This window comes from Gymnoscopelus braueri (genome assembly GCF_963280865.1).
Source record: "Gymnoscopelus braueri genome assembly, chromosome: 10".
NCBI classification, from domain to species: Eukaryota; Metazoa; Chordata; class Actinopteri; order Myctophiformes; family Myctophidae; genus Gymnoscopelus; species Gymnoscopelus braueri.
Window position 1 is genome coordinate 12096889 of NC_137611.1, and position 13022 is coordinate 12109910.

Genomic DNA, 13022 nt, shown 5'->3' on the forward strand with positions numbered 1-13022 from the left:
ACTGGCAAGTATTGGCATCAAAATGTACTTAAAGTACCAAAAGTACAAAAATGTTTGAAAATAGCAGATCTACAAGATCTACAAGCTCACAACGCGTCACGATGCGACGCGTTGTGAGCTTGTAGATCGGTAAGACATTAAGGCTAAAAGGATAACACAAAAAAGTCCTGGGGACTTTCATTGTGGTCCTATGTATTGGTTGATCAAAAGCAGTGGCATGGATTTCAAATCCAACCAACCCTACCTAAGAATCATTTGACTGATAAGGATGTGAAATTGTGCAGCTCATTAAACACATTAAAAAAATCTTAAAAACTAGATGATAGATGATTATTAAAAAAAACTAAAGGAATGTGCCTTCTGCATGAACAACTTATTTATTATAACATGTTTATACATAAATGTACAGTACAGCAAACGTGTACATGTAAAGTGTCTTGTCCTTGTACTTTGTTTCTTCTTTTCCTTCCCATTTTGACTGCTTTACTTTAGCTTCTTTGTTTTTCGTTTTTTTACCTTTTCGGTCAGAAATGTGGTTATTTAAAAAAAGAAGAAATTGTATTGCCTATAAAATCTAAACTTTATGTTGCTAGCTACATAATTGACTGAAATAAACTAAACTAAACCCCCCCCAAAAAACGAAAGCATTCTCCTGTCTGCTTCCCAGAGGAACGAGGCAGATGCCATGGCCCTGGACGGAGGACATGTCTACACAGCTGGAAAGTGTGGTCTTATCCCTGCCATGGTGGAGCAGTATGATGAAGGTAAAACACTATCTTATCCCTGCCATGGTGGAGCAGTATACTGTCTTATCCTTGCCATGGTGGCGGCAGAGGCTCAGGGGTAGAGTGGCCGGGTAGAGTGAACTGGAAACCGCAAGGTTCCCAGTTCGATCCCCGGGCTGGGGGGCTTCCCCAGAGTTAGTGTCGAAGTGTCCTTGAGCAAGACGCTGAACCCCTAATTGCTCCCGATGAGCAGGTTGGTGCCTTGCATGGTTTCCTCCGCCGGCGCCATCTGTGTATGAATGTGTGAGTGAATGGGTGAATGTAATCTATGTAAAGCGCTTTAGATAAAAGCGCTATATAAATGCACCATTTACCATTTATGGTGGAGCAGTATGATGCAGGTAAAACATTATGTACTGTAGAACAGTGCTTCTCAAACTTTTTTGGTTCAGGACACCCCTGTAAATAACTTTTTCATCCAGCCCTGAATTACATTGTTACTGTATGGCACCTTATATGTCATATTATGGTACATAAATATGTAAATCATACGGTATGTGACAAGGAAACATATATAGAAGAGATTTGGGTGAGATATAGAAAAAGAACGCACCAAGCACAGTGCATGTAACTGAGGGTCTAAGTGGTTAAACTGAAGTGATGTTGATGAATTCCAAATATTATCAAAGTATTCTACGGCACCCCTGGACTTGCGTCATGGCACCCTATAGGGTGTCACTGGCACTGCACCCACTTTGAAAAACCTTGCTGTTCCCAACCTGTGAGCTTGGGCCCACTGGTGGGCCATGAGGGTAATGATTTTGGACCCCAAATCATTGGCAAAATACTATGATTTTAATCATAATATTACATTAATACAAAAAATAAATGTCCTGGTGTTTTTCCTTTAACCCATTTAGACATGAGGCCGGTTAAAAAAACACCATCAAAAACTTCAAATATTTATTCAAAAATTACAACAAATGTATGTTGCTATATACTGTAGATAGCAACAAGAACCCCAAAAGGGGTTCCCTTCCTGAAAGGTATAGTTACAAATAGGGGTTCCCGCCCAAAATGGGTTAAAACCTTGAATATGAGTTTTCATTGTGATACCGATCTATGAATAAGAACTTAAAGTATACTACGTTGGTTTCATTCATTCATTGATCCAAGTCGGAAAATTGATCCAAGTCACTGTAAAATATTCAGTTTAAAAACTCCATCAGCTTCACGGATTGGCCTTTTTAGTCAAAACATCCAGTTCCCGGTTGCACAAAGATCCAAGTAGTGACAGTTTGTCTGTCAGGGTTTGTGTGATCTCTCAAAACAGATTCAGAGCTCTACAGAAAGGGGAAAAAAACAGCAGAGGGCGCTGTTTTTCCCCCCTTTTTTTTCTTCACTATGGGTTCCCAGATTGGGGTTTGTGTGATGATGGCTGTTAACGGTGAAACTGAAGTCCAGGAAAACCAGTGTGACATTTCCACTTGCGCACATACTGTATACTGTACTGTGTATAACTAATATGATTCTCTTCTATGTCTTCTATGTCAACACTAATATTGTTTACATCTCTGGCCCTCCTGACAGGACAATGCAGTGACCAGAATGGTTGTAAGTACTGTAGTGTACACCTGTCTGTACTACTACTTTATTTATTTATTTACTTATTTTGTAGTGAAGCTGCTAACGTCAGTCCATCCCAAAAAGGAGGATGAACCCAACTGACTTTGGTGACCTCCAGAGGTGTAAAGTAACTAAGTACATTTACTCAAGTACTGTACTTAAGTGCCATTTTGTATTTCCAATTGTCTATACTTTTACTTTTACTCCACTACATCTCACGAGGCAAATATTGTACTTTTACTCCACTACAATTATTTGAAAACTTTAGTTACTTTGCAGATATACATTATTGCATTATGAAATATACATTAACCACTTTAGCCCTATTGTATACCTAGGCTATTTGAAAATAGACGATCTACAAGCTCACAACGCGTGGCATCGCGACGCGTTGTGAGCTTGTAGATCTGCTATTTTCAAATATTTTAGTACTTTTACTTGTGGTACTTCAAGTACATTTTGATACCAATACTTTTGTACTTTTACTCAAGCACATTTTTTATTCTGGACTTTTACTTGTAACCGAGTACTTCTACATTGCTACATTGACACTTTTACGTAAAACATTTGAGTACTTTTTCCACCACTGGTGACCTCATGGCCTTTCCTCTAGCTAGCTGTGACCTTTAGGTCACAATGTCCAGTCTCTGTAATAACTATCAACATTTTGCACCACATGTTTCTTTGGCTATCATTAGTCTGTCTAATCCTTCACCCACAGCATCAGCCTCCTCTTACTACGCTGTAGCCGTGGTGAAGGGTGCGTCTGGGGTGACCTGGGCCAACCTGGAGGGCAAGAGGTCCTGCCACACTGGCCGTGGCAAAACTGCCGGCTGGAACATCCCCATGGGCCACATCCATCAACGCGTTGGCAACTGTAACTTCAGTAAGCATGTTGTGGAATTGTCACCTACATGCTCTTGCTCTCTCTCTCTCTCATTTTAGTGCACAATTAAAAGATGACTGCAAGTTGTATAGCTTAGTGGCCTTGTGGAAAGCTACTTTCTGACACAGTGCTATAGACAGTGCTACAGTACTCATTGCTATAGAGTGTTTTTTCAGTAACAGGAGTCTCCTTTATTATTCAGGAAATTCAGGATACAGATTAAACAAGTGAAATTGGATGTGATGACATAAAGATATGAGCAGACAAAATTGGAACTGGAACACGATAAATGATAGCTGATAGCTGATAAATGGGTACTCTCTCCCAATTGACCGAAATGTTGACACCTACCTGACAATGTATTTTCTGTTTATTAAAGAGCTGGAGAGATGGGGAGACCCCTGTTACTGAACATACACTCTGGTAATGATTACTATCAGAATATAGTGCTTTAACCTTTTATTTAAACCAAAAAACATCACTTACCCTATCTTTAAATTAATGTGTTACTTGCTTACTCAATTAATTAATTACTTAATTAATTAAAGGTTAGCTAGAGATGCTGTTAATAAGTTACCTGTATTCATGTGGTCATGTCATGTGTTTTTGTTTACAGGACCACTAGAGACTGATTCATGACAAATGCTTATCTGAATGTCTGAATACAAACTATACGCTTTACTTTTAATGTGTGCTTTTAATGAGTGTGCTAGAGCTTTCCCTTTAAAATGTTAAATTGTGAGACAGTGATTGATCTCTCGGCCACAGACTGAGTGTCTTCTCTTCTCTTAAGCTGAGTTCTTCAGTAGCGGCTGTGCTCCTGGATCTCCTGAAGGCTCTCACCTGTGTCAGCAGTGTATTGGTAATGACACGGGACATGGTAAATGCCTAGCCAGCCCTGAAGAGCGCTACTACGGCTATGACGGGGCTTTCAGGTAGGGGGCACCAGGGCAATTTTGACCTGTATAAAGTATAAATGTTTTTTTGTTACCCTTTCTTCCTGTAAAAACAAAACAAAATTCACCATTTGCTTACGTCAGCACAAACCAAAAGAATTACAACCGGTGATAACATGACTGACATCCATCCATCAATCGCTCTTCCACTTTTAGCTATAACTGTGCTATTTTTATTTTTATTTTATTACCACTGAGCTAATTGTGCCTTGCTCAGGGGATAAATTGAATTTTGACCATTGTGTCAAACCAGAAACAGGATTGTGTCAAAGGTCGTGTCCAACCTATACACAGGATCATGTGTCAATAGAGTAGCCGGGAGACCAAATACAACCACCCCAATTGAATAAGTTGAATTGTATTAACCATACAGATTGGACAAAAAAAACCCATCATAATAGAGCTTAAATATATTGTACTCTTTCTATTGTTAATGCCATAGATGTCTTGCTGAGGGTTCTGGAGATGTTGCCTTCATCAAACACACCACTGTCCCAGGACTCAGTGATGGTGAGTACTCCCCACATTCTCCTCATGCAGGGCTTCTCCCAAACGTCTCCATGCCAAGGAAACCGTTCCATCCCAAATAGACATATAGCCTTGTAGATCTGCTATATATGTTGTTTTTAGATTTAAAAAAAATATATATGTTTTATTTTAAACGTTTTATTCTTTTCAACAATAATGACAAGCACAATAATAGGGGAGGTCAGGTTGAACATGGTTAAACTGGCACAATAAACCTAAATACATAGATATCTGTGCGAATTATTATGATCATGGTGATTATTATACGTTTTTAAAATAAAGTCATTTTCTTCTCCGTACCAATTACAGCCCCCTCCAGAGATTGAACTGAATTCTTTCATGTGACCTAACCTATGATGTACAGTACCTTGAGTTTACTCTAAAAACATTTCTCTTCTCAAGGCAACGGTCCCACATGGGCTCAGAATATCTTGTCTGAAGACTACAGGCTGATCTGTCCTGGGAGCGACACAGCCGTCCGCATCTCTGACTACACCTCATGCAACCTGGCCAAGGTCCCCGCTCACGCTGTGGTGACCCGCCCAGAGACACGTGACGATGTGGTGCGCGTGCTCCAGTTCGAGCAGGTTGGTGGTAGCGCACCTGGCAGAGCTCATCTTTGAGCTCACGCTGTTTGCATTTAGAACGGCTGTTTTTGAAATGTTTTGAAAATGTGTTTTATTGAATGTATGGATTTGTTTTATTATTTTGACAATAATGACATGCCCAAAATATGGACATCAGGTGGACACCAAGTGGATAAACAGGCACAATAATCTTGTGAATTGATTTTGAATTAAAAATGATTGAAAGTGATTTTATTTTATATACAGTATATTATTAGCCAAAACAGCCAAAACTTTTAAAACCTGTACTTTAGGGCAGACATTGAATATGATCTTCATTGCATGGATTTTTACCAAGATAGATTTCACCCTAAAAAAAGAAAGAAAAGTACACATGATTGAAATGTAGAAAAGACTAGGGTCCCTATTTTAGCCAAGAGTGGCTAAATCCACTATTTGGGGATTTAGCATTGCGCAAGGAGCGTTCCCGAGCAAAAGTTGCTATTTTCGGACACCAGCCTTATCCCTAAAACACCTGCACTACCCGTTACATTATGCAAAGGTTTGGTTTTGGCGTTACAATAATAAAACCATGCCAGATGCCATTGCCTTTAAGAGAAAACTGCACAAGCCATTATCCCCAATGCAATCTTACGCTCTCTCCCTTTCTGCCCATTGAAGAGCAGCGTTACCTTGGAATGAAATTATATTTCATACACAGAAGTATCACTCACACATTGCTGGTTATAGAGAACTTTAAATGACAGCAATCTGCTTGTGTGCTTGATTAATTAAAGGAAATGGTCTGGTATGGTTATAGCAAATGCAGATCAAATTTGATAAGCTTAACTCATTCGGTGCCAAGCTAATACAAAAATAATTGCCCATAGTGCAAGCAATTTTTTAAAAACCTCTGAATGTTGTGCCGTTGTGCGCCCAGCTCGATGTCCATTTCAGGCGCGCTCTACCAAACAAATTTGGCATAGCGGGTGGTTTTAGAATCCGCTATGCGCTTTCCCAAACGTGTGTGCAAGATAGGAAAGCGCAACAACACGCCCACGGGCACACCTCCAGGCCCGTATAGTGGCCGCAAGATACCATTTAGGGACAGTGCCAGCTCCCTTGTGCGTAATTCACGGGCAGCGGGTAATGCCAACGGGTAAGGCTTCGCCCAAGATAGGGCCCTAACAATCTTGTTGTTTCTGTTCAGGCCAAGTTTGGCACCAACGTCGCCGATGCCACGTTCAGAATGTTCCGGTCTGAAGGAGCTCTTTTCAAGAGCAGCACCAAGTGCCTCCAGGAGGTACCAACTGGTACAAGCTTTGAGGGATTCCTGGGACCTGACTACATGACTGCCATGAACTCCCTCAGGCAGTGTGCTGGCACTGAATCAGGTTGGTATTACAGTATGGATAAAGAAATGCCAGAGATTACTACATTTTTAAACTACACATATTTTATAGACTTTTAATTCCCATACTGTATTTGGCCGCAGACCCCCATCTGAAAAGATGTTTTGCCAGGGACCCCCATAAGAGAAGATTTGTGTTGTTAAACGTTAAAACTAAATCGTATTCTACATTTTTCACAATCTTTCAAAGCTCACAACATGGCGTGGCTATGTTCGAATAGCGAAGTATAAAATACGGTTAAAATGTTTAAAAAAATGGATTCAAACTTCTCAACTCTAAAGTTATTTATTAAACATAAATAAAAACATTTTACGACTGGAGTATAAAAGGAGAGCTAAAAACAGCATGTCAGAAGTATGCTACACGGTAAGGGCCATGGTTTACACGGTCGAACCGAGTTTACCCATTCAATCCGGGAACGCATCTGTGTCACTTTAGATTTCTTTAGCTATTCAAAAATAGCAGATATACAAGCTCAGATTGACATTAGAATCCCCAGAAGCAAAGATTTGAGTTAAAAATGTTTGCTTTAAAAAAATATATATTCAAAGATTTGCACAAATGTTCATGATTTTTTTTTTAAATAGCCAAAAGTATAAAATAATGGTTATAGCAAAAAAATCTAAAATGACACTGTATGCGTTCCCGGTCTTAATGCGTTAAAGGCCAGGGAGAAAAACATTATTAAAAAATGTGTAAAGATTTTAAAAACCTCTAAAGAATGAGCAGTAGGGCAGTGGTTCCCGTACGTCATCATCATCATTGTTGTTGCTGTCAGGTGGAAAACCTTGTAAACCGTTCCTTTTTTAATTATTATTTTAAAAACATTCTCCTTATCCACTAGATCTGGAGAGGTCATGCACCTTCCATTCCTGCCAGCAGAAAAACTAGAGCAGATCTCAGAAGAATCAGAGGACAAAAAGACAAAACCTGACTACCTGCACTGGACCCCAGTGTTTGTTTGTTTGTTTGTTTGTTTGTTTTAATGATTGGTTAAAATAAATACACCTGTTGTCTATTTTAAATATATGGAACTTCCATTCTTTTTCTATACAACCATGCTGTGCACTATATCAAGAGGGCTTGAGCGCAAATGCCATGATACTGACATGATACTCAGTGGTGGAAAAAGTACTCAAGCGTTAAAAAAAAAGTAAAAGTATAAATACTGCAATGTAGAAGTACTCTGTTACAAGTAAAAGTCCGGCATTCAAAATTTACTTGAGTAAAAGTACAAAAGTATTGGTATCAAAATGTACTTAAAGTACCAAAAGTAAAAGTACTAAATGTTTGAAAATAGCAGATCTAAAAGCTCACAAATTAATTAAAAAAACTAGCGTCATTTGTATTGTTGACCTATTTCTGCCATATAGAGCAGGTTTCGTTCAATTTCGACCCCTCTGTCACATGGTACTAATGTTTGTGTCCAGAATCACTGCGCCGCGGCAGCCTACTCACGCACAAAATATATGACACAAAAATTAGTACCATGTGACAGAGGGGTCGAAATTGAACGAAACCTGCTCTATATGGTAGAAATAGGTCAACAATACAAATGACGCTAGTTTTTTTAATTCGTTTATTTTTAATGAGCGGCCCCCACCAAATCTACTAATCTACCGGAACTACTTCATATTTATCAGAACCGGACCATAACTCTGACCACGGGACTCGGGCAATCAATTAATACCTTTTGCAACCACTACATTAATGGTAAGTATTTCCTAGAGAAAATACTCAAAAAATCTGAACTAACCCTTTAAGTACAGAACTTAAGTAAATGTACTTAGTTACTTTACACCACTGATGATACTGATCATGCCTTTTATTTTAAAAAGTAAAAATTATAATGACCATATTTTTGTATCCATCTGATAAAGCCCCGGACCCCACTTTAAGAACCACTGAGTCAAACACATGCAAGTACTTGGCTTCACCCTTCACAATTTCTTCTTCTTCTTCTGATGTACAACAATGTAGTTGGACATGTCTTCAACTTACAGCCTGCTTTTGTGACTTTCTTAAAAGATTCATGAAATGAGAGATAAAATGAGGAGAAATAAAAGAAGCAGGAACAGGTCCTCCTAGCATTCATGATGTTTCTTTTTATTGTCATTCATCCAACATGGTGGCGTGTCCCTTGTAAACCACACAGGCAACTGCTCATTTAAATATTGGGTGACAAGCTGCTGTAGTAAAATGGTGTGAGAAGAAGAGACAGAAACGGCTGTTGACTGGAGGTGACCCCAGTCGTCCTGTAATGTTGCACAACACACCAACACCTAGACGGTTAATATCTGGAGAGGTCATGCAGTGCATGACATGCACCTTCCATTCCTGGCAGCAGAAAAACTAGTGGAGATCTAAGAAGAATCAGAAGAAAAACAAAGTAAAAACCCCGCTCAACCTGACTACCTACAGTACACTGGACCCCAGTGTGTGTGTGTTTGTTTGTTTGTTTGATTGGTTTATATAAATACACACGTTGTCTATTTGTAATAATATTACAAATTAATTCTGTTTCTATACAACCATGCTGTGCACTACTCCAACTTCTACATAACGAGAGTGCTTGGAGCGCATAGGGTGCAAGTGACATGATACTGACCATGATACTGACTTTGATACTGAGCAGATACTGACATGATACTGACCATGATACTGTCATGATACTGACATGATACTGACATGATACTGACCATGATACTGACATGATAATGACCATGATACTGACCATGATACTGTCATGATACTGACCATGATACTGACCATGATACTGACATGATACTGACCATGATACTGACATGATACTGACCATGATACTGACATTGATACTGACATGATACTCACCATGATACTGTCATGATACTGACATGATAATGACCATGGTACTGACCATGATATTGGCCATGATAATGGCATGATACATGACATGATACTGACCAGGCCTTTATTTTAAAAAAGTAAAAATTATATTGACCATATTTTTGTAACCATCTGATAGAGCTCATAGAGACCTTTAAAATGATGTGCAAAAGTCAGTTTCACCAAAAATGTCCATTGTGCACCACTCCAACTTCTACATATGAACTCTAAAGGCAAATCCATGCTTTGTTGAATGACCGTGTTGTATGAAGTATAAAATTAGCCTAATAACCTGAGGTGATTAAAGGGGTCAAACCAGTGGTTCTCAAATGCTTTCCTTTCAAGGACCCCCAGTTTGATATATTACTTACCCCTCTTCGTCCCCTATGGGACATAAGGCTTCAATGAGCGCTCTCCATTGCATTCGGTCCCTGGCAGCATGTTGCGCCTCTCCCCATGACAGGTTAATCTGTTCCAGCTCTTGTGTCACTGTTCTTCGCCAGGTGGTTTTGGGCCTCCTAGGTTTTCTTTTGCCCGGTGGTGTCCATCTTAAGGCGACCTTTGTGATGTGGTCCTGCTCCATCCTCAGCACATGTCCCAGCCATCTCAGGCGTCTGTGTGTAATATCCTTGGTGATGCTCCGGCTCCCTGTTTGTTTGTACAGTTCATTATTGGAGATTTTATTAGGCCAAAAGATCTGGCATATTCGTCGGAGGCATCTGTTGTGGAACACTTCCATTTTCCTCGTGTCTGTTTTGACCACTCGCCAGCTCTCGGAACCATACAGCAGAACAGACTTGACATTGCTATTGTATTGGAGCATCTTGGTTTTAAGACTGTATTGCTTTGATCTCCAGATTGAACAGAGTTGGGAGAAGGCGCCCTGAGCCTTTCCCAGCCTTGCCTTGATGTCCTTTGATGCCCCGCTATCCTTCCTGATAAGGCTGCCCAGATAAGTGAAATCTTCCACAAACGCAAGTGGTTCCTCATCAACCAGGACGGGTCCTGTGGGGATGGAGTTGACACACAACACTTGTTTTGGAGGTGTTTTAGGCCACGGACCCCCCATTTTCATTCAGGAGAAACCATGTAGAAGCCATTTGACTGTCTGTCTGTTTATTTGTGTTTTTGTTGGTTGTTTGATTATTATTATTATTATTTGGTATTATTAGTATAGTTTTAGTACTTATTGGTTTATTAGTTTACGGTTTGTGGGCGTGCACGCCTCTCCAGGGCTAATCTGGGACAGGTGATTGGGGAAAGGTATGCACCTGGGTGGACAAAATGTTTTTTTTACCAGAGCCAAAGAATGTCGTTCATTTAACTAGTTGGCACCAGTTGCTGAAATGGGAACAGATACCTTCTTTCACTTGTAGGCCACAAGGGGTCTGTATTGAGAAAAGGGACCCAGGCTGAATTCCTGCTGAGCTCTTGAGGGTGTTGGTTGAAAAATTGCCATATTTTAAAGACATAATCAAAAGCTACCTTGACAAATTCTATGATCTAATTACACATTTTCTGAATGTGATCTGGTATAGATGGTACAGTATCTATCACAGTATAGATGTTTATCTTTCATAATCTAATTACGTAATCCCGATTACATATAGTTAGTTACTACCTAACTTTTGCTGTTGGCTTCATCTGCCTTTTCTCTCTCCTCACAGTTCCAATGCAAGAGAGAAAAGGAATCTAAGCCTTACAGAGAGCGACAATGGAAGAAGTGATAAGGCCTTGTATTGCGCTGTCAAGGGTGAATGTTATTTCATACTTCCTAGTTTTAAAGTATCACATGACTTCTTTTGTGAGGAGACAACGTGTATTCATCGATGGCCTGGTACCCTGCATGTCGGTAAACGGGATAAAGCATTGCAGAGGGTGTGAAAGGATTGAATATCATCCATTGTGAAAGTGGACTTGATGTCTCAATATTCAGAACATCAGATGGACAAGTCTTCATGATAATAATATATTGTATTATAATATTTTGTCCTGTTTAGTTGTTGGGGGCATTTGCTACTGTACCTTTGCACTTAAAGGGATGGTTCACCCCAAAAAAATGTTCTTTTTTTCTATCGATTAGTCATGGAGACTTGAATTCATGGATATTTGTTTATTATTATTATTATTATATATTTGTTCATTCCTAAGCCAATAATTTGATGACCAGCGGACCGGTAGGCAGCGGTTCTGGTAGGAGACACAAAGGAGACTCTTTGTGTCTCCTACCGGAACCGGTCATCAAATTATTGGCTTAGGAATGCGACAAAAAAAATAATAATATCCATAAATTCAAGTCTCCATGGGGTGAGTAATCGATATAAAAAAAGTCATTTTGGGAGTGAACTATGTAGAATTTGCGTTTTGCATTTACCCTGACCACTTAACAATTACCCATCCTAACCCAATCGTAAATTAATGCCCTACTTAATCCTACTACAGTGTCACACAAATGTATCAATAGCAGATCCGCGAGCTCGAAATGCGTCTCGAAGCAGCACATTTCGAAGTGTTGCTGTTAATTTGAATCCTGAAAAGTTACAGTTTTCGGACATATGAGGTTTCCACCAAACAGAGATTTTAGATTTCAAATTAAATAATGCCATTGCTATTAAGTGGACCTGAGAAGGCAATACTAATATTTTGACTGTATTCTTAAGCCCCTTACACACCGGGGGCGAATTTTTCATGCGAATAATACGTTTTTTAAAAAAACCTTATAAAGTCCATGCAAGCTTACATGGAGTGAAAAAGCGTCTTTTAATTATTCGGAACGAGTCCGAATTTTGTGTATATTCGCATATTCGCATATTCGCCGGTGTGTAATGACCGTTTGCCTGTAACTTTCCTGTAACTTTCCATGATGAGGAAACATCATTTTCTATGTCTTTCAACAGGCAGACTAGACTCCTCCCACATGGATGTTTCCCTATAAAAGCAGGAGGAGTCTCAACACCTGCTGTTCATCCATGCTGCACAACACCTGTCTGCTGTTCTAACCTGGAGACTCTCACTGTCCAACATGCTTCTCCTTCTGGCCTTGTTGCTGGGAAACGCTGGTAAACAAGATTCCTTTTTAATACTAATATTATTATAATATCGTTGCTGTCGGGTTAACCTCTTATCTCCATTTTCTAACTTGTTGTGTTTTTTTTCGTAAATGAACGCCCTACTTGATCATACTACACAGTGTTACACAAAAGCATCAAAAGCAGCCGATCCACAAGCTCGAAACGTGGCGCAAAGCGACGCGTTTTGAGCTTGTAGATCTGCTGCTTTTGCTATTTTTGCATTTGAATCCTGGAAAGTAACAGTTTTGGACATTTGAGGTTTCCACCCGACAGAGACGATATAATATTATTGTTATAATTAACCACTTAAGCACTTCGCCCTGCCTGGCAATCCCGTACTTTTAAGTCCTTTCCGCCTCTCACGACTTGGGCACGAGGTTGGATTTT

The 13022-nt window shown here is 39.6% G+C and overlaps 1 protein-coding gene across 1 annotated transcript in view; it reads left to right on the plus strand.

Moving 5' to 3' along the window:
- LOC308093369 (serotransferrin-like) overlaps nucleotides 1–13022 on the plus strand; it is a gene marked incomplete at its 5' end in the record, with an annotated part of 40584 nt that overhangs the window by 14621 nt on the left and 12941 nt on the right. The window lies entirely within an intron of this gene.